The 25,346-nt window shown below is 35.6% G+C and overlaps 10 non-coding genes across 10 annotated transcripts; all 10 read right to left on the minus strand.

Annotated features, from left to right (window-relative positions):
• Window positions 1-2,922: 2,922 nt before the first annotated feature.
• TRNAC-GCA (transfer RNA cysteine (anticodon GCA)) lies at window positions 2,923-2,994 on the minus strand. Its single transcript has one exon. It is a non-coding gene; the product is annotated as a tRNA-Cys (tRNA).
• Window positions 2,995-3,874: 880 nt separating this feature from the next.
• Window positions 3,875-3,946, minus strand: TRNAC-GCA (transfer RNA cysteine (anticodon GCA)). Its single transcript has one exon. It is a non-coding gene; the product is annotated as a tRNA-Cys (tRNA).
• Window positions 3,947-7,680: 3,734 nt separating this feature from the next.
• On the minus strand, window positions 7,681-7,752 carry TRNAC-GCA (transfer RNA cysteine (anticodon GCA)). Its single transcript has one exon. It is a non-coding gene; the product is annotated as a tRNA-Cys (tRNA).
• Window positions 7,753-9,560: 1,808 nt separating this feature from the next.
• On the minus strand, window positions 9,561-9,632 carry TRNAC-GCA (transfer RNA cysteine (anticodon GCA)). The gene has a single exon. It is a non-coding gene; the product is annotated as a tRNA-Cys (tRNA).
• A 1,808-nt stretch (window positions 9,633-11,440) lies between these two features.
• TRNAC-GCA (transfer RNA cysteine (anticodon GCA)) lies at window positions 11,441-11,512 on the minus strand. Its single transcript has one exon. It is a non-coding gene; the product is annotated as a tRNA-Cys (tRNA).
• A 2,764-nt stretch (window positions 11,513-14,276) lies between these two features.
• TRNAC-GCA (transfer RNA cysteine (anticodon GCA)) lies at window positions 14,277-14,348 on the minus strand. Its single transcript has one exon. It is a non-coding gene; the product is annotated as a tRNA-Cys (tRNA).
• A 1,834-nt stretch (window positions 14,349-16,182) lies between these two features.
• Window positions 16,183-16,254, minus strand: TRNAC-GCA (transfer RNA cysteine (anticodon GCA)). Its single transcript has one exon. It is a non-coding gene; the product is annotated as a tRNA-Cys (tRNA).
• Window positions 16,255-19,017: 2,763 nt separating this feature from the next.
• On the minus strand, window positions 19,018-19,089 carry TRNAF-GAA (transfer RNA phenylalanine (anticodon GAA)). Its single transcript has one exon. It is a non-coding gene; the product is annotated as a tRNA-Phe (tRNA).
• A 2,736-nt stretch (window positions 19,090-21,825) lies between these two features.
• On the minus strand, window positions 21,826-21,897 carry TRNAC-GCA (transfer RNA cysteine (anticodon GCA)). Its single transcript has one exon. It is a non-coding gene; the product is annotated as a tRNA-Cys (tRNA).
• A 2,776-nt stretch (window positions 21,898-24,673) lies between these two features.
• On the minus strand, window positions 24,674-24,745 carry TRNAC-GCA (transfer RNA cysteine (anticodon GCA)). Its single transcript has one exon. It is a non-coding gene; the product is annotated as a tRNA-Cys (tRNA).
• Between the last annotated feature and the right edge of the window lie 601 nt (window positions 24,746-25,346).

Here is a 25,346-nt window from a genome sequence, read left to right on the forward strand (position 1 = left end):
TGTAAATGTTTACTTCAATTTATTCAATTGAGAAATATTTCTACAGGTAAAACAGTTGGACAACGGGGCACCCCGATTTGAACTAGGGACCTCTTGATCTGCAGTGAAATGCTCTATCCCTGAGCTATAACCACATTTCTGAAATGTTCACCTTTATTTATTCAGTAATATGTACAAAGTGGAAGCAACATCCAATCACCATCAAAGCAATTCATTTTCAGCCACCACACCCTCATTATATGTATAAGGGGTACAAAAGATGTCCTTTATCTGCCTTGGTAAAATACAGTGAGGTTTCCATTGCAAGAATTCATACATTTCGTATCACATGTAGATCTTGGAACATGGAAAAAAAACTTTTGTCAAATGCACAAATTCCGCAAAACGTAACTGCTTCTCTACTGCAGTTTGTTGATTTTGTGCTAACAGCATAGTTAAACCCAATTGTTCATTGTTTTGTATATGAAATGATGATATATCTTATTTTTTCTTACAGTGCATTGGGTTGAAAAACATTTTAACAGGATCTATTGAAGAGGGTATATGTTTATGAAACAGGGACTTCTTGAACTGCATTCCTACGCTCTACCACTGAGTGAAACCCTTGAATGCTGAAAACTGCCCTTTTTTAAAAAGGTGATAGAGTGGGTGACTGTATGGAACTTGTAGAACTAATGACATCAGTGCACTTCTGGTCAGCTGTACAAATTAATACATTTCATTTAGGGCATATTATTGGTTTCCACCACAGTTTTATAACATTCATATGAGCTTCCAATGGACTATTTCAAACTGATAATATCACCAGTTGAACTTGGGTGAATTTAAAACACAGCTTGTATCATATGAAGAAATCCTAAACAGTTTCATGGTGTTTACCCTGTGTTTCAGGAGATGATCAGGAGTATTTCAAATGTAGAAATGTGTTGCTCATTACATAAAATGCTAAGATTGTAAATGTTTTCTTCAATTTATTTAATAAAAAAATATTTCTACAGGTAAAACAGTTGAACAAGGGGGCACCCAGATTTGAACTAGGGACATCTTGATCTGCAGTGAAATGCTCTACCACTGAGCTATACCCCCAGTTCTGAAAAGTTCACCATTATTAATTCAGTAATATGTACAAAGTGCAAGCAACATGCAATCACCATCAAAGCAATGCAATTTCAGCCACCAAACCCTCCTTATAAGTATATGGGGTGCGAAGGATATCCTTTATCTGCCTTGGTAAAATACAGTGAGGTTTCCATTGCAAGAATTCATACATTTCGTACCACATGTAGATCTTGGAACATGGAAAAAAATCTTTTGTCAAATGCACAAATTCTCCAAAATGTAACTGCTTCTCTACTGCAGTTTGTTGGTTTTGTGCTAAGAGCATAGTTAAACTCAATTGTTCATTGTTTTGTATATGAAATGATGATATATCCTATTGTTTCTTACAGTGCATTGGGTTGAAAAACATTTTAACAGGATCTATTGAAGAGGGTATATGGTTATGAAACAGGGACTTCTTGAACTACACGCCTATGCTCTACCACTGACATAAACCCTTGAATGTTGAAAACTGCCCTTTTTTAAAAAAGGTGATAGAGTGGGTAACTGTATGGAACTTGTAGAACTAATGACATCAGTGCACTTCTGGTCAGCTGTACAAATTAATACATTTCATTAAGGGCATATTATTGGTTTCCACCACAGATTTATAACATTCATATGAGCTTCCAATGGACTATTTCAAACTGATCATATCACCAGTAGAACTTGGGTGAATGTGAAACACAGCTTGTATCATATGAAGAAATCCTAAACAGCGTAATGGTGTTTACCCTATGTTTCAGGTGATGATCAGGAGTATTTCAAATGTAGAAATGTGTTGCTCATTACATAAAATGCTAAAATTGTAAATGTTTACTTCAATTTATTTAATTAAAAAAATATATCTACAGGTAAAACAGTTGGACAAGGGGGCACCCAGATTTGAATTAGGGACCTTTTGATCTGCAGTGAAATGCTCTACCCCTGAGCTATACCCCCATTTCTGGAATGTTCACCTTTATTTATTCAGTAATATGTACAAAGTGGAAGCAACATGCAATCACCATCAAAGCAATGCATGTTCAGCCACCAAACCCTCCTTATAAGTATAAGGGGTGCGAAGGATGTCCTTTATCTGCCTTGGTAAAATACAGTGAGGTTTCCATTGCAAGAATTCATACATTTCGTATCACATATAGATCTTGGAACATGGAAAAAAAATCTTTTGTCAAATGCACACATTCTGCAAAATGTAACTGCTTCTCTACTGCAGTTTGTTGATTGTGTGCTAAGAGCATAGTTAAACCCAATTGTTCATTGTTTTGTATATGGAATGATGATATATCCTATTGTTTCTTACAGTGCATTGGGTTGAAAAACATTTTAACAGGATCTATTGAAGAGGGTATATGGTTATGCAACAGGGACTTCTTGAACTACACTCCTACGCTCTACCACTGACATAAACCCTTCAATGTTGAAAACTGCCCTTTTTTAAAAAGGTGATAGAGTGGGTGACTCTATGGAACTTGTAGAACTAATGACATCAGTGCACTTCTGGTCAGCTGTACAAATTAATACATTTCATTAAGGGCATATTATTGGTTTCCACCACAGTTTTATAACATTCATATGAGCTTCCAATGGACTATTTCAAACTGATAATATCACCAGTAGAACTTGGGTGAATGTAAAACACAGCTTGTATCATATGAAGAAATCCTAAACAGTTTCATGGTGTTTACCCCATGTTTCAGGAGATGATCAGGAGCATTTCAAATGTAGAAATGTGTTGCTCATTACATAAAATGCTAAGATTGAAAATGTTTTCTTCAATTTATTTAATTAAAAAAAAAATTCTACAGGTAAAACAGTTGAACAAGGGGGCACCCAGATTTGAACTAGGGACCTCTTGATCTGCAGTCAAATGCTCTACCACTGAGCTATACCCCCAGTTCTGAAAAGTTCACCTTTATTAATTCAGTAATATGTACAAAGTGCAAGCAACATGCAATCACCATCAAAGCAATGCAATTTCAGCCACCAAACCCTCCTTATAAGTATATGGGGTGCGAAGGATGTCCTTTATCTGCCGTGGTAAAATACAGTGAGGTTTCCATTGCAAGAATTCATACATTTCGTACCACATGTAGATCTTGGAACATGGAAAAAAATCTTTTGACAAATGCACACATTATGCAAAATGTAACTGCTTCTCTACTGCAGTTTGTTGATTTTGTGCTAAGAGCATAGTTAAACTCAATTGTTCATTGTTTTGTATATGAAATGATGATATATCCTATTGTTTCTTACAGTGCATTGGGTTGAAACACATTTTAACAGGATCTATTGAAGAGGGTATATGGTTATGAAACAGGGACTTCTTGAACTACACTCCTACGCTCTACCACTGACATAAACCCTTCAATGTTGAAAACTGCCCTTTATAAAAAGGTGATAGTGTGGGTGACTGTATGGAACTTGTATAACTAATGACATCAGTGCACTTCTGGTCAGCTGTACAAATTAATACATTTCATTAAGGGCATATTATTGGTTTCCACCACAGTTTTATAACATTCATATGAGCTTCCAATGGACTATTTCAAACTGATAATATCACCAGTAGAACTTGGGTGAATGTAAAACACAGCTTGTATCATATGCAGAAATCCTAAACAGCTTAATGGTGTTTACCCTATGTTTCAGGTGATGATCAGGAGTATTTGAAATGTAGAAATGTGTTGCTCATTACATAAAATGCTAAGATTGTAAATGTTTTCTTCAATTTATTTAATTAAAAAAATATTTCTACAGGTAAAACAGTTGAACAAGGGGGCACCCAGATTTGAACTAGGGACCTCTTGATCTGCAGTCAAATGCTCTACCACTGAGATATACCCCCAGTTCTGAACAGTTCACCTTTATTAATTCAGTAATATGTACAAAGTGCAAGCAACATGCAATCACCATCAAAGCAATGCATTTTCAGCCACCAAATACTCCTTATAAGTATATGGGGTGCGAAGGATGTCCTTTATCTGCCTTGGTAAAATACAGTGAGGTTTAAGAATTCATACATTTCGTATCACATGTAGATCTTGGAACATGGAAAAAAAATCTTTTGTCAAATGCACAAATTCTGCAAAATGTAACTGCTTCTCTACTGCAGTTTGTTGATGTTGTGCTAAGAGCATAGTTAAACCCAATTGTTCATTGTTTTGTATATGAAATGATGATATATCCTATTGTTTCTTACAGTGCATTGGGTTGAAAAACATTTTAACAGGATCTATTGAAGAGGGTATATGGTTATGAAACAGGGACTTCTTGAACTACACTCCTACGCTCTACCACTGACATAAACCCTTGAATGTTGAAAACTGCCCTTTTTTAAAAAGTTGATAGAGTGGGTGACTCTATGGAACTTGTAGAACTAATGACATCAGTGCACTTTTGCTCAGCTGTACAAATTAATACATTTCATTAAGGGCACATTATTGGTTTCCAGCACATTTTTATAACATTCATATGAGCTTCCAATGGACCATTTCAAGCTGATCATATCACCAGTAGAACTTGGGTGAATGTAAAACACAGCTTGTATCATATGAAGAAATCCTAAACAGCTTAATGGTGTTTACCCTATGTTTCAGGTGATGATCAGGAGTATTTCAAATGTAGAAAAGTGTTGCTCATTACATAAAATGCTAAGATTGTAAATGTTTACTTCAATTTATTCAATTGAGAAATATTTCTACAGGTAAAACAGTTGGACAACGGGGCACCCCGATTTGAACTAGGGACCTCTTGATCTGCAGTGAAATGCTCTATCCCTGAGCTATAACCACATTTCTGAAATGTTCACCTTTATTTATTCAGTAATATGTACAAAGTGGAAGCAACATCCAATCACCATCAAAGCAATTCATTTTCAGCCACCACACCCTCATTATATGTATAAGGGGTACAAAAGATGTCCTTTATCTGCCTTGGTAAAATACAGTGAGGTTTCCATTGCAAGAATTCATACATTTCGTATCACATGTAGATCTTGGAACATGGAAAAAAAACTTTTGTCAAATGCACAAATTCCGCAAAACGTAACTGCTTCTCTACTGCAGTTTGTTGATTTTGTGCTAACAGCATAGTTAAACCCAATTGTTCATTGTTTTGTATATGAAATGATGATATATCTTATTTTTTCTTACAGTGCATTGGGTTGAAAAACATTTTAACAGGATCTATTGAAGAGGGTATATGTTTATGAAACAGGGACTTCTTGAACTGCATTCCTACGCTCTACCACTGAGTGAAACCCTTGAATGCTGAAAACTGCCCTTTTTTAAAAAGGTGATAGAGTGGGTGACTGTATGGAACTTGTAGAACTAATGACATCAGTGCACTTCTGGTCAGCTGTACAAATTAATACATTTCATTTAGGGCATATTATTGGTTTCCACCACAGTTTTATAACATTCATATGAGCTTCCAATGGACTATTTCAAACTGATAATATCACCAGTTGAACTTGGGTGAATTTAAAACACAGCTTGTATCATATGAAGAAATCCTAAACAGTTTCATGGTGTTTACCCTGTGTTTCAGGAGATGATCAGGAGTATTTCAAATGTAGAAATGTGTTGCTCATTACATAAAATGCTAAGATTGTAAATGTTTTCTTCAATTTATTTAATAAAAAAATATTTCTACAGGTAAAACAGTTGAACAAGGGGGCACCCAGATTTGAACTAGGGACATCTTGATCTGCAGTGAAATGCTCTACCACTGAGCTATACCCCCAGTTCTGAAAAGTTCACCATTATTAATTCAGTAATATGTACAAAGTGCAAGCAACATGCAATCACCATCAAAGCAATGCAATTTCAGCCACCAAACCCTCCTTATAAGTATATGGGGTGCGAAGGATATCCTTTATCTGCCTTGGTAAAATACAGTGAGGTTTCCATTGCAAGAATTCATACATTTCGTACCACATGTAGATCTTGGAACATGGAAAAAAATCTTTTGTCAAATGCACAAATTCTCCAAAATGTAACTGCTTCTCTACTGCAGTTTGTTGGTTTTGTGCTAAGAGCATAGTTAAACTCAATTGTTCATTGTTTTGTATATGAAATGATGATATATCCTATTGTTTCTTACAGTGCATTGGGTTGAAAAACATTTTAACAGGATCTATTGAAGAGGGTATATGGTTATGAAACAGGGACTTCTTGAACTACACGCCTATGCTCTACCACTGACATAAACCCTTGAATGTTGAAAACTGCCCTTTTTTAAAAAAGGTGATAGAGTGGGTAACTGTATGGAACTTGTAGAACTAATGACATCAGTGCACTTCTGGTCAGCTGTACAAATTAATACATTTCATTAAGGGCATATTATTGGTTTCCACCACAGATTTATAACATTCATATGAGCTTCCAATGGACTATTTCAAACTGATCATATCACCAGTAGAACTTGGGTGAATGTGAAACACAGCTTGTATCATATGAAGAAATCCTAAACAGCGTAATGGTGTTTACCCTATGTTTCAGGTGATGATCAGGAGTATTTCAAATGTAGAAATGTGTTGCTCATTACATAAAATGCTAAAATTGTAAATGTTTACTTCAATTTATTTAATTAAAAAAATATATCTACAGGTAAAACAGTTGGACAAGGGGGCACCCAGATTTGAATTAGGGACCTTTTGATTTGCAGTGAAATGCTCTACCCCTGAGCTATACCCCCATTTCTGGAATGTTCACCTTTATTTATTCAGTAATATGTACAAAGTGGAAGCAACATGCAATCACCATCAAAGCAATGCATGTTCAGCCACCAAACCCTCCTTATAAGTATAAGGGGTGCGAAGGATGTCCTTTATCTGCCTTGGTAAAATACAGTGAGGTTTCCATTGCAAGAATTCATACATTTCGTATCACATATAGATCTTGGAACATGGAAAAAAAATCTTTTGTCAAATGCACAAATTCTGCAAAATGTAACTGCTTCTCTACTGCAGTTTGTTTATTTTGTGCTAAGAGCATAGTTAAACCCAATTGTTCATTGTTTTGTATATGGAATGATGATATATCCTATTGTTTCTTACAGTGCATTGGGTTGAAAAACATTTTAACAGGATCTATTGAAGAGGGTATATGGTTATGCAACAGGGACTTCTTGAACTACACTCCTACGCTCTACCACTGACATAAACCCTTCAATGTTGAAAACTGCCCTTTTTTAAAAAGGTGATAGAGTGGGTGACTCTATGGAACTTGTAGAACTAATGACATCAGTGCACTTCTGGTCAGCTGTACAAATTAATACATTTCATTAAGGGCATATTATTGGTTTCCACCACAGTTTTATAACATTCATATGAGCTTCCAATGGACTATTTCACACGGATAATATCACCAGTAGAACTTGGGTGAATGTAAAACACAGCTTGTATCATATGAAGAAATCCTAAACAGTTTCATGGTGTTTACCCCATGTTTCAGGAGATGATCAGGAGCATTTCAAATGTAGAAATGTGTTGCTCATTACATAAAATGCTAAGATTGAAAATGTTTTCTTCAATTTATTTAATTAAAAAAAAATTTCTACAGGTAAAACAGTTGAACAAGGGGGCACCCAGATTTGAACTAGGGACCTCTTGATCTGCAGTCAAATGCTCTACCACTGAGCTATACCCCCAGTTCTGAAAGGTTCACCTTTATTAATTCAGTAATATGTACAAAGTGCAAGCAACATGCAATCACCATCAAAGCAATGCAATTTCAGCCACCAAACCCTCCTTATAAGTATATGGGGTGCGAAGGATGTACTTTATCTGCCATGGTAAAATACAGTGAGGTTTCCATTGCAAGAATTCATACATTTCGTACCACATGTAGATCTTGGAACATGGAAAAAAATCTTTTGTCAAATGCACACATTATGCAAAATGTAACTGCTTCTCTACTGCAGTTTGTTGATTTTGTGCTAAGAGCATAGTTAAACTCAATTGTTCATTGTTTTGTATATGAAATGATGATATATCCTATTGTTTCTTACAGTGCATTGGGTTGAAACACATTTTAACAGGATCTATTGAAGAGGGTATATGGTTATGAAACAGGGACTTCTTGAACTATACTCCTACGCTCTACCACTGACATAAACCCTTCAATGTTGAAAACTGCCCTTTATAAAAAGGTGATAGTGTGGGTGACTGTATGGAACTTGTAGAACTAATGACATCAGTGCACTTCTGGTCAGCTGTACAAATTAATACATTTCATTAAGGGCATATTATTGGTTTCCACCACAGTTTTATAACATTCATATGAGCTTCCAATGGACTATTTCAAACTGATCATATCACCAGTAGAACTTGGGTGAATGTAAAAGACAGCTTGTATCAGTAGAAGAAATCCTAAACAGCTTAATGGTGTTTACCCTATGTTTCAGGAGATGATCAGGAGTATTTCAAATGTAGAAATGTGTTGCTCATTACATAAAATGCTAAGATTGTAAATGTTTTCTTCAATTTATTTAATTAAAAAAATATTTCTACAGGTAAAAGATTTGAACAAGGTTGCACCCAGATTTGAACTAGGGACCTTTTGATCTGCAGCCACATGCTCTACCACTGAGCTATACCCCAAGTTCTGAAATGTTCACCTTTATTAATTCAGTAAAAAGTACAAAGTGCAAGCAACATGCAATCACCATCAAAGCAATGCATTTTCAGCCACCAAACCCTCCTTATAAGTATATGGGGTGCGAAGGATGTCCTTTATCTGCCTTGGTAAAATACAGTGAGGTTTCCATTGCAAGAATTCATACATTTCGTATCACATGTAGATCTTGGAACATGGAAAAAAAATCTTTTGTCAAATGCACAAATTCTGCAAAATGTAACTGCTTCTCTACTGCAGTTTGTTGATTTTGTGCTAAGAGCAGAGTTAAACCCAATTGTACATTGTTTTGTATATGAAATGATGATATATCCTATTGTTTCTTAAAGTGCATTGGGTTGAAAAACATTTTAACAGGATCTATTGAAGAGGGTATATGGTTATGAAACAGGGACTTCTTGAACTACACTCCTACGCCCTACTACTGACATAAACCCTTCAATGTTGAAAACTGCCCTTTTTTAAAAAGGTGATAGAGTGGGTGACTCTATGGAACTTGTAGAACTAATGACATCAGTGCACTTCCGGTCAGCTGTACAAATTAATACATTTCATTAAGGGCATATTATTGCTTTCCACCACAGTTTTATAACATTCATATGAGCTTCCAATGGACTATTTCAAACTGATAATATCACCAGTAGAACTTGGGTGAATGTAAAACACAGCTTGTATCATATGAAGAAATCCTAAACAGTTTCATGTTGTTTACCCTATGTTTCAGGAGATGATCAGGAGTATTTCAAATGTAGAAATGTGTTGCTCATTACATCAAATGCTAAGATTGTAAATGTTTTTTTCTACAGGTAAAACAGTTGAACAAGGGGGCACCCAGATTTGAACTAGGGACTTCTTGATCTGCAGTCAAATGCTCTACCACTGAGCTATACCCCCAGTTCTGAAAAGTTCACCTTTATTAATTCAGTAATATGTACAAAGTGCAAGCAACATGCAATCACCATCAAAGCAATGCATTTTCAGCCACCAAATCCTCCTTATAAGTATATGGGGTGCGAAGGATGTCCTTTATCTGCCTTGGTAAAATACAGTGAGGTTTCCATTGCAAGAATTCATACATTTCGTATCACATGTAGATCTTGGAACATGGAAAAAAAATCTTTTGTCAAATGCACAAATTCTGCAAAATGTAACTGCTTCTCTACTGCAGTTTGTTGATGTTGTGCTAAGAGCATAGTTAAACCCAATTGTTCATTGTTTTGTATATGAAATGATGATATATCCTATTGTTTCTTACAGTGCATTGGGTTGAAAAACATTTTAACAGTATCTATTGAAGAGAGTATATGGTTATGAAACAGGGACTTCTTGAACTACACTCCTACGCTCTACCACTGACATAAACCCTTCAATGTTGAAAACTGCCCTTTTTTAAAAAGGTGATAGAGTGGGTGACTCTATGGAACTTGTAAAACTAATGACATCAGTGCACTTTTGCTCAGCTGTACAAATTAATACATTTCATTAAGGGCACATTATTGGTTTCCAGCACATTTTTATAACATTCATATGAGCTTCCAATGGACCATTTCAAACTGATCATATCACCAGTAGAACTTGGGTGAATGTAAAACACAGCTTGTATCATATGAAGAAATCCTAAACAGCTTAATGGTGTTTACCCTATGTTTCAGGTGATGATCAGGAGTATTTCAAATGTGGAAAAGTGTTGCTCATTACATAAAATGCTAAGATTGTAAATGTTTACTTCAATTTATTCAATTGAGAAATATTTCTACAGGTAAAACAGTTGGACAAGGGGGCACCCAGATTTGAACTAGGGACTTCTTGTTCTGCAGTGAAATGCTCTACCCCTGAGCTGTAACCCCATTTCTGAAATGTTCCCCTTTATTTATTCAGTAATATGTACAAAGTGGAAGCAACATGCAATCACCATCAAAGCAATTCATTTTCAGCCACCAAACCCTCATTATATGTATAAGGGGTACAAAAGATGTCCTTTATCTGCCTTGGTAAAATACAGTGAGGTTTCCATTGCAAGAATTCATACATTTCGTATCACATGTAGATCTTGGAACATGGAAAAAAAGCTTTTGTCAAATGCACAAATTCCGCAAAACGTAACTGCTTCTCTACTGCAGTTTGTTGAGTTTGTGCTAAGAGCATAGTTAAACCCAATTGTTCATTGTTTTTTATATGAAATGATGATATATCCTATTGTTTCTTACAGTGCATTGGGTTGAAAAACATTTTAACAGGATCTATTGACGAGGGTATATGGTTATGAAACAGGGACTTCTTGAACTGCACTCCTACGCTCTACCACTGAGTTAAACCCTTGAATGCTGAAAACTGCCCTTTTTTAAAAAGGTGAGAGAGTGGGTGACTGTATGGAACTGGTATAACTAATGACATCAGTGCACTTCTGGTCAGCTGTACAAATTAATACATTTCATTAAGGGCATATTATTGGTTTCCACCACAGTTTTATAACATTCCTATGAGCTTCCAATGGACTATTTCAAACTGATAATATCACCAGTAGAACATGGGTGAATGTAAAACACAGCATGTATCATATGAAGAAATCCTAAACAGTTTCATGGTGTTTACCCTATGTTTCAGGAGATGATCAGGAGTATTTCAAATGTAGAAATGTGTTGCTCATTACATCAAATGCTAAGATTGTAAATGTTTTTTTCTACAGGTAAAACAGTTGAACAAGGGGGCACCCAGATTTGAACTAGGGACCTCTTGATCTGCAGTCAAATGCTCCACCACTGAGCTATACCCCCAGTTCTGAAAAGTTCACCTTTATTAATTCAGTAATATGTACAAAGTGCAAGCAACATGCAATCACCATCAAAGCAATGCATTTTCAGCCACCAAATCCTCCTTATAAGTATATGGGGTGCGAAGGATGTCCTTTATCTGCCTTGGTAAAATACAGTGAGGTTTCCATTGCAAGAATTCATACATTTCGTATCACATGTAGATCTTGGAACATGGAAAAAAAATCTTTTGTCAAATGCACAAATTCTGCAAAATGTAACTGCTTCTCTACTGCAGTTTGTTGATGTTGTGCTAAGAGCATAGTTAAACCCAATTGTTCATTGTTTTGTATATGAAATGATGATATATCCTATTGTTTCTTACAGTGCATTGGGTTGAAAAACATTTTAACAGGATCTATTGAAGAGGGTATATGGTTATGAAACAGGGACTTCTTGAACTACACTCCTACGCTCTACCACTGACATAAACCCTTGAATGTTGAAAAGTGCCCTTTTTTAAAAGTTGATAGAGTGGGTGACTCTATGGAACTTGTAGAACTAATGACATCAGTGCACTTTTGCTCAGCTGTACAAATTAATACATTTCATTAAGGGCACATTATTGGTTTCCAGCACATTTTTATAACATTCATATGAGCTTCCAATGGACCATTTCAAGCTGATCATATCACCAGTAGAACTTGGGTGAATGTAAAACACAGCTTGTATCATATGAAGAAATCCTAAACAGCTTAATGGTGTTTACCCTATGTTTCAGGTGATGATCAGGAGTATTTCAAATGTAGAAAAGTGTTGCTCATTACATAAAATGCTAAGATTGTAAATGTTTACTTCAATTTATTCAATTGAGAAATATTTCTACAGGTAAAACAGTTGGACAAGGGGGCACCCCGATTTGAACTAGGGACCTCTTGATCTGCAGTCAAATGCTCTACCACTGAGTTGTACTCCCAGTTCTAAAAAGCTCACCTTTATTAATTCAGTAATATGTACAAAGTGCAAGCAACATGCAATCACAATCAAAGCAAGGCATTTTCAGCCACCAAACCCTCCTTATAAGTATATGGGGTGCGAAGGTTGTCCTTTATCTGCCTTGGTAAAATACAGTTAGGTTTCCATTGCAAGAATTGATACATTTCGTATCACATGTAGATCTTTGGAACATGGAAAAAAAATCTTTTGTCAAATGCACAAATTCTGCAAAATGTAACTGCTTCACTACTGCAGTTTGTTGATTTTGTGCCAAGCGCATAGTTAAACCCAATTGTTCATTGTTTTGTATATGAAATGATGATATATCCTATTGTTTCTTACAGTGCATTGGGTTCAAAAACATTTTAGCAGGATCTATTGAAGAGGGTATATGGTTATGAAACAGGGACTTCTTGAAAAGCACGCCTACGCTCTACCACTGACATAAACCCTTGAATGCTGAAAACTGCCCTTTTTTAAAAAGGTGATAGAGTGGGTGACTGTATGGAACTTGTAGAACTAATGACATCAGTGCACTTCTGGTCAGCTGTACAAATTAATACATTTCATTAAGGGCATATTATTGGTTTCCACCACAGTTTTATAACATTCATATGAGCTTACATCGGACTATTTCAAACTGATAATATCACCAGTAGAACTTGGGTGAATGTAAAACACAGCTTGTATCATATGAAGAAATCCTAAACAGTTTCATCGTGTTTACCCTATGTTTCAGGAGATGATAAGGAGTATTTCAAATGTAGAAATGTGTTGCTCATTACATCAAATGCTAAGATTGTAAAAGTTTTTTTCTACAGGTAAAACAGTTGAACAAGGGTGGCACCCAGATTTGAACTAGGGACCTCTTGATCTGCAGTCAATAGCCCTACCACTGAGCTATACCCCCAGTTCTGAAAAGCTCACCTTTATTAATTCAGTAATATGTACAAAGTGCAAGCAACATGCAATCACCATCAAAGCAATGCATTTTCAGCCACCAAACCCTCCTTATAAGTATATGGGGTGCAAAGGATGTCCTTTATCTGCCTTGGTAAAATACAGTGAGGTTTCCATTGCAAGAATTCATACATTTCGTACCACATGTAGATCTTGGAACATGGAAAAAAAATCTTTTGTCAAATGCACAAATTCTGCAAAATGTAACTGCTTCTCTACTGCAGTTTGTTGATTTTGTGCTAAGAGCATAGTTAAACCCAATTGTTAATTGTTTTGTATATGAAATGATGATATATCATATTGTTTCTTACAGTGCATTGGGTTGAAAAACATTTTAACAGGATCTATTGAAGAGGGTATATGGTTATGAAACAGGGACTTCTTGAACTACACTCCTACGCTCTACCACTGACATAAACCCTTGAATGTTGAAAACTGCCCTTTTTTAAAAAGGTGATAGAGTGGGTGACTGTATGGAACTTGTAGAACTAATGACATCAGTGCACTTCTGGTCATCTGTTCAAATTAATACATTTCATTAAGGGCGTATTGTTGGTTTCCAACACAGTTTTATAACATTCATATGAGCTTCCAATGGACTATTTCAAACTGATAATATCACCAGTAGAACTTGGGTGAAAGTAAAACAGAGCTTGTATCATATGAAGAAATCCTAAACAGTTTCATGGTGTTTACCCTATGTTTCAGGAGATGATCAGGAGTATTTCAAATGTAGAAATGTGTTGCTCATTACACAAAATGCTAAGATTGTAAATGTTTTCTTCAATTTATTTAATTAAAAAAAAATGTCCACAGGTAAAACAGTTGAACAAGGGGGCACCCAGATTTGAACTAGGGACCTCTTGAACTGCAGTCAAATGCTCTACCACTGAGCTATACCCCCAGATCTGAAAAATTCACCTTTATTAATTCTGTAATATGTACAAAGTGCAAGCAACATGCAATCACCATCAAAGCAATGCTTTTCAGCCACCAAACCCTCCTTATAAGTATATGGGGTGCGAAGGATGTCCTTTATCTGCCTTGGTAAAATACAGTGAGGTTTCCATTGCAAGAATTCATACATTTCGTATCACATGTAGATCTTGGAACATGGAAAAAAATCTTTTGTCAAATGCACAAATTCTGCAAAATGTAACTGCTTCTCTACTGCAGTTTGTTGATGTTGTGCTAAGAGCATAGTTAAACCCAATTGTTCATTGTTTTGTATATGAAATGATGATATATCCTATTGTTTCTTACAGTGCATTGGGTTGAAAAACATTTTAACAGTATCTATTCAAGAGGGTATATGGTTATCAAACAGGGACTTCTTGAACTACACTCCTACGCTATACCACTGACATAAACCCTTCAATGTTGAAAACTGCCCTTTTTTAAAAAGGTGATAGAGTGGGTGACTCTATGGAACTTGTAGAACTAATGACATCAGTGCACTTCTGGTCAGCTGTACAAATTAATACATTTCATTAAGGGCACATTATTGGTTTCCACCACAGATTTATAACATTCATATGAGCTTCCAATGGACCATTTCAAACTGATCATATCACCAGTAGAACTTGGGTGAATGTAAAACACAGCTTGTATCATATGAAGAAATCCTAAACAGCTTAATGGTGTTTACCCTATGTTTCAGGTGATGATCAGGAGTATTTCAAATGTAGAAAAGTGTTGATCATTACATAAAATGCTAAGATTGTAAATGTTTACTTCAATTTATTTAATTGATAAATATTTCTACAGGTAAAACAGTTGGACACGGGGGCACCCAGATTTGAACTAGGGACCTCTTGATCTGCAGTGAAATGCTCTACCCCTGAGCTATAACCCCATTTCTAAAATGTTCACCTTTATTTATTCAGTAATATGTACAAAGTGGAAGCAACATGCAATCACCATCAAAGCAATTCATTTTCAGCCACCAAACCCTCATTATATGTATAAGGGGTACAAAAGAGGTCCTTTATCTGCCTTGGTAAAATACAGTGAGGTTTCCATTGCAAGAATTCATACATTTCGTATCACATGTAGATCTTGGAACATGGAAAAAAACATATTTTGTCAAATGCACACATTCTGCAAAACGTAACTGCTTCTCTACTGCAGTTTGTTGATTTTGTGCTAAGAGCATAGTTAAACCCAATTGTTCATTGTTTTTTATATGAATTGATGATATATCCTATTGTTTCTTACAATGCATTGGGTTGAAAAACATTTTAACAGGATCTATTGATGAGGGTATATGGTTATGCAACAGGAACTTCTTGAACTGTACTCCTACGCTCTACCACTGAGTTGAACCCTTGAATGCTGAAAACCGCCCTTTTTTAAAAAGGTGATAGAGTGGGTGACTGTATGGAACTTGTAGAACTAATGACATTAGTGCACTTCTGGTCAGCTGTACAAATTAATACATTTCATTAAGGGCATATTATTGGTTTCCACCACAGTTTTATAACATTCATATGAGCATCCAATGGACTATTTCAAACTGATAATATCACCGGTAGAACTTGGGTGAAAGTAAAACACAGCTTGTATCATATGAAGAAATCCTAAACAGTTTCATGGTGTTTACCCTATGTTTCAGGAGATGATCAGGAGTATTTCAAATGTAGAAATGTGTTGCTCATTACACAAAATGCTAAGATTGTAAATGTTTTCTTCAATGTATTTAATTAAAAAAAAATGTCCACAGGTAAAACAGTTGAACAAGGGTGCACCCAGATTTGAACTAGGGACCTCTTGATCTGCAGTCAAATGCTCTACCACTGAGCTATACCCCCAAATCTGAAAAGTTCACCTTTATTAATTCTGTAATATGTACAAAGTGCAAGCAACATGCAATCACCATCAAAGCAATGCTTTTCAGCCACCAAACCCTCCTTATAAGTATATGGGGTGCGAAGGATGTCCTTTATCTGCCTTGGTAAAATACAGTGAGGTTTCCATTGCAAGAATTCATACATTTCGTATCACATGTAGATCTTGGAACATGGAAAAAAAACTTTTGTCAAATGCACAAATTCTGCAAAACGTAACTGCTTCTGTACTGCAGTTTGTTGATTTTGTGCTAAGGGCATAGTTAAACCCAATTGTTCATTGTTTTTTATATGAATTGATGATATATCCTATTGTTTCTTACAATGCATTGGGTTGAAAAACATTTTAACAGGATCTATTGATGAGGGTATATGGTTATGAAACAGGAACTTCTTGAACTGTACTCCTACGCTCTACCACTGAGTTAAACCCTTGAATGCTGAAAACTGCCCTTTTTTAAAAAGGTGATAGAGTGGGTGACTGTATGGAACTTGTAGAACTAATGACATCAGTGCACTTCTGGTCAGCTGTACAAATTAATACATTTCATTAAGGGCATATTATTGGTTTCCACCACAGTTTTATAACATTCATATGAGCTTCCAATGGACTATTTCAAACTAATCATATCACCAATAGAACTTTGGTGAATGTAAAACACATCTTGTATCATATGAAGAAATCCTAAACAGCTTAATGGTGTTTACCCTATGTTTCAGGTGATGATCAGGAGTATTTCAAATGTAGAAATGTGTTGCTCATTACATCAAATGCTAAGATTGTAAATGTTTTCTTCTACAGGTAAAACAGTTGGACAAGGGGGCACCCAGATTTGAACTATGGACCTCTTGATATGCAGTCAAATTCTCTACCACTGAGCTATACCCCCAGTTCTGAAAAGTTCACCTTTATTAATTCAGTAATATGTACAAAGTGCAAGCAACATGCAATCACCATCAAAGCAATGCATTTTCAGCCACCATACCCTCCTTATAAGTATATGGGGTACAAAAGATGTCCTTTATCTGCCTTGGTAAAATACAGTGAGGTTTCCATTGCATTAATTCATACATTTCGTATCACATGTAGATCTTGGAACATGGAAAAAAAACTTTTGTCAAATGCACACATTCTGCAAAACGTATCTGTTTCTCTACTGCATTTTGTTGATCTTGTGATAAGAGCATAGTTAAACCCAATTGTTCATTGTTTTGTATATGAAATGATGATATATCTTATTGTTTCTTACAGTGCATTGGGTTAAAAAATACATTTTAACAGGATCTATTGACGAGGGTATATGGTTATGAAACAGGGACTTCTTGAACTGCACTCCTATGCTCTTCCACTGAGTTAAACCCTTGAATGCTGAAAACTGCCCTTTTTTAAAAAGGTGATAGAGTGGGTGACTGTATGGAACCTGTAGTACTAATGACATCAGTGCACTTCTGGTCAGCTGTACAAATTAATACATTTAATTAAGGGCATATTATTGGTTTCCACCACAGTTTTATAACATTCATATGAGCTTCCAATGGACTATTTCAAACTGATAATATCACGAGTAGAACTTGGGTGAATGTAAAACACAGCTTGTATCATATGAAGAAATCCTAAACAGTTTCATGGTGTTTACCCTATGTTTCAGGAGATGATCAGGAGTATTTCAAATGTAGAAATGTGTTGCTCATTACATCAAATGCTAAGATTGTAAATGTTTTCTTCAATTTATTTAATTAAAAAAAAATTCTACAGGTAAAACAGTTGAACAAGGGGGCATCCAGATTTGAACTAGGGACCTCTTGATCTGCAGTCAAATGCTCTGCCACTGAGCTATACACCCAGTTCTGAAAATTGGATCTTTATTAATTCAGTAATATGTACAAAGTGCAAGCAACATGCAATCACCATCAAAGCAATGCATTTTCAGCCACCAAACCCTCCTTATAAGTATATGGGGTGCGAAGGATGTCCTTTATCTGCCTTGGTAAAATACAGTGAGATTTCCATTGCAAGAATTCATACATTTCGTATCACATGTAGATCTTGGAACATGGAAAAAAAATCTTTTGTCAAATGCACAAATTATGCAAAATGTAACTGCTTCTCTACTGCAGTTTGTTGATTTTGTGCTAAGAGCATAGTTAAACCCAATTGTTCATTGTTTTTTTATATGAAATGATAATATATCCTATTGTTTCTTACAGTGCATTGGGATGAAAAACATTTTAACAGGATCTACTGAAGAGGGTATATTGTTATGAAACAGGGACTTCTTGAACTGCACTCCTACGCTCTACCACTGAGTTAAATCCTTGAATGCTGAAAACTGCCCTTTTTTAAAAAGGTGATAGAGTGGGTGACTGTATGGAACTTGTAGAACTAATTACATCAGTGCACTTCTGGTCAGCTGTACAAATTAATACAATTCCTTAAGGGCATATTATTGGTTTCCACCACAGTTTTATAACATTCATATGAGCTTCCAATGGACTGTTTCAAACTGATAATATCACGAGTAGAACTTGGGTGAATGTAAAACACAGCTTGTATCATATGAAGAAATCCGAAACAGCTTAATGGTATTTACCCTATGTTTCAGGAGATGATCAGGAGTATTTCAAATGTAGAAATGTGTTGCTCATTACATAAAATGCTAAGATTGTAAATGTTTTCTTCAATTTATTTAATTAAAAAAACATTTCTACAGGTATAACAGTTGGGCAAGGGGGCACCCAGATTTGAACTAGGGACCTCTTGATCTTCAGTCCAATGCTCTACCACTGAGCTATACCCACAGTTCAAAAATGTTCGCCTTTATTAATTCAGTAATATGTACAAAGCGCAAGCAACATGCAATCACCATCAAAGCAATGCATTTTCAGCCACCAAAACCTCCTTATAAGTATATGGGGTGCGAAGGATGTCCTTTATCTGCCTTGGTAAAATATAGTGAGGTTTACATTGCAAGAATTCATACATTTCGTATCACATGTAGATCTTGTAACATGGAAAAAAAACTTTTGTCAAATGCACAAATTCTGCAAAACGTAACTGCTTCTCTACTGCAGTTTGTTGATTTTGTGCTAAGAGCATAGTTAAACCCAATTGTTCATTGTTTTTTATATGAATTGATGATATATCCTATTGTTTCTTACAATGCATTGGGTTGAAAAACATTTTAACAGGATCTATTGATGAGGGTATATGGTTATGAAACAGGAACTTCTTGAACTGTGCTCCTACGCTCTACCACTGAGTTAAACCCTTGAATGCTGAAAACTGCCCTTTTTTAAAAAGGTGATCGAGTGGGTGACTGTATGGAACTTGTAGAACTAATGACATCAGTGCACTTCTGGTCAGCTGTACAAATTAATACATTTCATTAAGGGCATATTATTGCTTTCCACCACAGTTTTATAACATTCATATGAGCTTCCAATGGACTATTTCAAACTGATAATATCACCAGTAGAACTTGGGTGAATGTAAAACACAGCTTGTATCATATGAAGTAATCCTAAACAGCTTAATGGTGTTTACCCTATGTTTCAGGTGATGATCAGGAGTATTTCAAATGTAGAAATGTGTTGCTCATTACATCAAATGCTAAGATTGTAAATGTTTTTTTCTATAGGTAAAACAGTTGAACAAGTCGGCACCCAGATTTGAAATAGGGAGCTCTTGATGTGCAGTCAAATGCTCTACCACTGAGCTGTACTCCCAGTTCTGAAAAGTTCACCTTTATTAATTCAGTAATATGTACAAAGTGCAAGCAACATGCAATCACCATCAAAGCAATGCATTTTCAGCCACCAAACCCTCTTTATAAGTATATGGGGTGCGAAGGATGTCCTTTATCTGCCTTGGTAAAATACAGTGAGGTTTCCATTGCAAGAATTCATACATTTCGTATCACATGTAGATCTTGGAACATGGAAAAAAATCGTTTGTCAAATGCACAAATTCTGCAAAATGTAACTGCTTCTCTACTGCAGTTTGTTGATTTTGTGCTAAGCACATAGTTAAACCCAATTGTTCATTGTTTTGTATATGAAATGATGATATATCCTATTGTTTCTTACAGTGCATTGGGTTGAAAAACATTTTAACAGTATCTATTGAAGAGAGTATATGGTTATGAAACAGGGACTTCTTGACAAGCACTCCTACGCTCTACCACTGACATAAACCCTTGAATGCTGAAAACTGCCCTTTTTTAAAAAGGTGATAGAGTGGGTGACTGTATGGAACTTGTAGAACTAATGACATCAGTGCACTTCTGGTCAGCTGTACAAATTAATACATTTCATTAAGGGCATATTATTGGTTTCCACCACAGTTTTATAACATTCATATGAGCTTCCAATGGACTATTTCAAACTAATCATATCACCAATAGAACTTGGGTGAATGTAAAACACAGCTTGTATCATATGAAGAAATCCTAAACAGCTTAATGGTGTTTACCCTATGTTTCAGATGATGATCAGGAGTATTTCAAAGTAGAAATGTGTTGCTCATTACATCAAATGCTAAGATTGTAAATGTTTTCTTCTACAGGTAAAACAGTTGGACAAGGGGGCACCCAGATTTGAACTAGGAACCTCTTGATATGCAGTCAAATTCTCTACCACTGAGCTATACCCCCAGTTCTGAAAAGTTCACCTTTATTAATTCAGTAATATGTACAAAGTGCAAGCAACATGCAATCACCATCAAAGCAATGCATTTTCAGCCACCATACCCTCCTTATAAGTATATGGGGTACAAAAGATGTCCTTTATCTGCCTTGGTAAAATACAGTGAGGTTTCCATTGCATTAATTCATACATTTCGTATCACATGTAGATCTTGGAACATGGAAAAAAAACTTTTGTCAAATGCACACATTCTGCAAAACGTATCTGTTTCTCTACTGAATTTTGTTGATCGTGTGCTAAGAGCATAGTTAAACCCAATTGTTCATTGTTTTGTATATGAAATGATGATATATCTTATTGTTTCTTACAGTGCATTGGGTTAAAAAATACATTTTAACAGGATCTATTGACGAGGGTATATGGTTATGAAACAGGGACTTCTTGAACTGCACTCCTATGCTCTTCCACTGAGTTAAACCCTTGAATGCTGAAAACTGCCCTTTTTTAAAAAGGTGATAGAGTGGGTGACTGTATGGAACTTGTAAAACTAATGACATCAATGCACTTCTGGTCAGCTGTACAAATTAATACATTTAATTAAGGGCATATTATTGGTTTCCACCACAGTTTTATAACATTCATATGAGATTCCAATGGACTATTTCAAACTGATAATATCACGAGTAGAACTTGGGTGAATGTAAAACACAGCTTGTATCATATGAAGAAATCCTAAACAGTTTCATGGTGTTTACCCTATGTTTCAGGAGATGATCAGGAGTATTTCAAATGTAGAAATGTGTTGCTCATTACATAAAATGCTAAGATTGTAAATGTTTTCTTCAATTTATTTAATTAAAAAAATATTTCTACAGGTAAAACAGTTGAACAAGGGGGCACCCAGATTTGAACTAGGGACCTCTTGATCTGCAGTCAAATGCTCTGCCACTGAGCTATACCCCCAGTTCTGAAAAGCGGACCTTTATTAATTCAGTAATATGTACAAAGTGCAAGCAACATGCAATCACCATCAAAGCAATGCATTTTCAGCCACCAAACCCTCCTTATAAGTATGTGGGGTGCGAAGAATGTCCTTTATCTGCCTTGGTAAAATACAGTGAGGTTTCCATTGCATTAATTCATACATTTCGTATCACATGTAGATCTTGGAACATGGAAAAAAAACTTTTGTCAAATGCACAAATTATGCAAAACGTATCTATTTCTCTACTGAATTTTGTTGATCGTGTGCTAAGAGCATAGTTAAACCCAATTGTTCATTGTTTTTTATATGAAATGATAATATATCCTATTGTTTCTTACAGTGCATTGGGATGAAAAACATTTTAACAGGATCTACTGAAGAGGGTATATTGTTATGAATCAGGGACTTCTTGAACTGCACTCCTACGCTCTACCACTGAGTTAAATCCTTGAATGCGTAAACTGCCCTTTTTTAAAAAGGTGATAGAGTGGGTGACTGTATGGAACGTGTAGAACTAATGACATCAGTGCACTTCTGGTCAGCTGTACAAATTAATACATTTCCTTAAGGGCATATTATTGGTTTCCACCACAGTTTTATAACATTCATATGAGCTTCCAATGGACTGTTTCAAACTGATAATATCACGAGTAGAACTCGGGTGAATGTAAAACACAGCTTGTATCATATGAAGAAATCCGAAACAGCTTAATGGTATTTACCCTATGTTTCAGGAGATGATCAGGAGTATTTCAAATGTAGAAATGTGTTGCTCATTACATAAAATGCTAAGATTGTAAATGTTTTCTTCAATTAAAAAAACATTTCTACAGGTATAACAGTTGGGCAAGGGGGCACCCAGATTTGAACTAGGGACCTCTTGATCTGCAGTCAAATGCTCTACCCCTGAGCTATACCCGCAGTTCAAAAATGTTCGCCTTTATTAATTCAGTAATATGTACAAAGCGCAAGCAACATGCAATCACCATCAAAGCAATGCATTTTCAGCCACCAAAACCTCCTTATAAGTATATGGGGTGCGAAGGATGTCCTTTATTTGCCTTGGTAAAATATAGTGAGGTTTACATTGCAAGAATTCATACATTTCGTATCACATGTAGATCTTGGAACATGGAAAAAAACTTTTGTCAAATGCACAAATTCTGCAAAACGTAACTGCTTCTCTACTGCAGTTTGTTGATGTTGTGCTAAGAGCATAGTTAAACCCAATTGTTCATTGTTTTTTATATGAAATGATGATATATCCTATTGTTTCTTACAGTGCATTGGGATGAAAAATATTTTAACAGGATCTATTGAAGAGGGTATATTGTTATGAAACAGGGACTTCTTGAACTGCACTCCTACGCTCTACCACTGACATAAACCCTTCAATGTTGAAAACTGCCCTTTTTTAAAAAGGTGATAGAATGGGTGACTCTATGGAACTTGTAGAACTAATGACATCAGTGCACTTCTGGTCAGCTGTACAAATTAATACATTTCATTAAGGGCACATTATTGGTTTCCACCACAGTTTTATAACATTCATATGAGCTTCCAATGGACCATTTCAAACTGATCATATCACCAGTAGAACTTGGGTGAATGTAAAACACAGCTTGTATCATATGAAGAAATCCTAAACAGCTTAATGGTGTTTACCCTATGTTTCAGGTGATGATCAGGAGTATTTCAAATGTAGAAAAGTGTTGCTCATTACATAAAATGCTAAGATTGTAAATGTTTACTTCAATTTATTTAATTGATAAATATTTCTACAGGTAAAACAGTTGGACAAGGGGGCACTCAGATTTGAACTAGGGACCTCTTGATCTGCAGTGAAATGCTCTACCCCTGAGCTATAACCCCATTTCTGAAATGTTCACCTTTATTAATTCAGTAATATGTACAAAGTGCAAGCAACATGCAATCACCATCAAAGCAATGCATTTTCAGCCACCAAACCATCCTTATAAGTATATGGGGTGCGAAGGATGTCCTTTATCTGCCTTGGTAAAATACAGTGAGGTTTCCATTGCAAGAATTCATACATTTCGTATCACATGTAGATCTTGGAACATGGAAAAAAAATCTTTTGTCAAATGCACAAATTCTGCAAAATGTAACTGCTTCTCTGCTGCAGTTTGTTGATTTTGTGCTAAGCACATAGTTAAACCCAATTGTTCATTGTTTTGTATATGAAATGATGATATATCCTATTGTTTCTTACAGTGCATTGGGTTGAAAAACATTTTAACAGGATCCATTGAAGAGGGTATATGGCTATGAAACAGGGACTTCTTGAAAAGCACTCCTATGCTCTACCACTGACATAAACCCTTGAATGCTGAAAACTGCCCTTTTTTAAAAAGGTGATAGAGTGGGTGACTGTATGGAACTTGTAGAACTAATAACATCAGTGCACTTCTGGTCAGCTGTACAAATTAATACATTTCATTAAGGGCATATTATTGGTTTCCACCACAGTTTTATAACATTCATATGAACTTCCAATGGACTATTTCAAACTAATCATATCACCAATAGAACTTGGGTGAATGTAAAACACAGCTTGTATCATATGAAGAAATCCTAAACAGCTTAATGGTGTTTACCCTATGTTTCAGGTGATGATCAGGAGTATTTAAAATGTACAAATGTGTTGCTCATTACATCAAATGCTAAGATTGTAAATGTTTTCTTCAATTTATTTAATTAAAAAAACATTTCTACAGGTATAACAGTTGGGCAAGGGGGCACCCAGATTTGAACTAGGGACCTCCTGATCTGCAGTCAAATGCTCTACCACTGAGCTATACCCCCAGTTCTGAAATTATTTTCTTTATTAATTCAGTAATATTTACAAAGTGCAAGCAACATGCAATCACCATCAAAGCAATGCATTTTTAGCCACCAAACCCTCCTTATAACTATAAGGGGTACACAAGATGTCCTTTATCTGCCTTGGTAAAATACAGTGAGGTTTCCATTGCAAGAATTCATACATTTCGTATCACATGTAGATCTTGGAACATGGAAAAAACACTTTTGTCAAATGCACAAATTCTACAAAACGTAACAGCTTCTCTACTGCAGTTTGTTGATTTTGTGCTAAGAGCATAGTTAAACCCAATTGTTCATTGTTTTGTCTATGAAATGATGATATATCTTATTGTTTATTACAGTGCATTGGCTTGAAAAACATTTTGACAGGATTTATTGAAGAGGGTATATGGTTATGAAACAGGGACTTCATGAACTGCACTCCTACGCTCTACCATTGACATAAACCCTTGAATGCTGAAAACTGCCCTTTTTTAAAAAAGTGATAGAGTGGGTGACTGTATGGAACTTGTAGAACTAATGACATCAGTGCACTTCTGGTCAGCTGTACAAATAAATACATTTCATTAAGGTCATATTA

The sequence above is a fragment of the Ambystoma mexicanum genome, unplaced genomic scaffold (genome assembly GCF_040938575.1).
Source record: "Ambystoma mexicanum isolate Mex_15411 unplaced genomic scaffold, UKY_AmexF1_1 Mex_scaf84, whole genome shotgun sequence".
NCBI lineage: Eukaryota > Metazoa > Chordata > Amphibia > Caudata > Ambystomatidae > Ambystoma > Ambystoma mexicanum.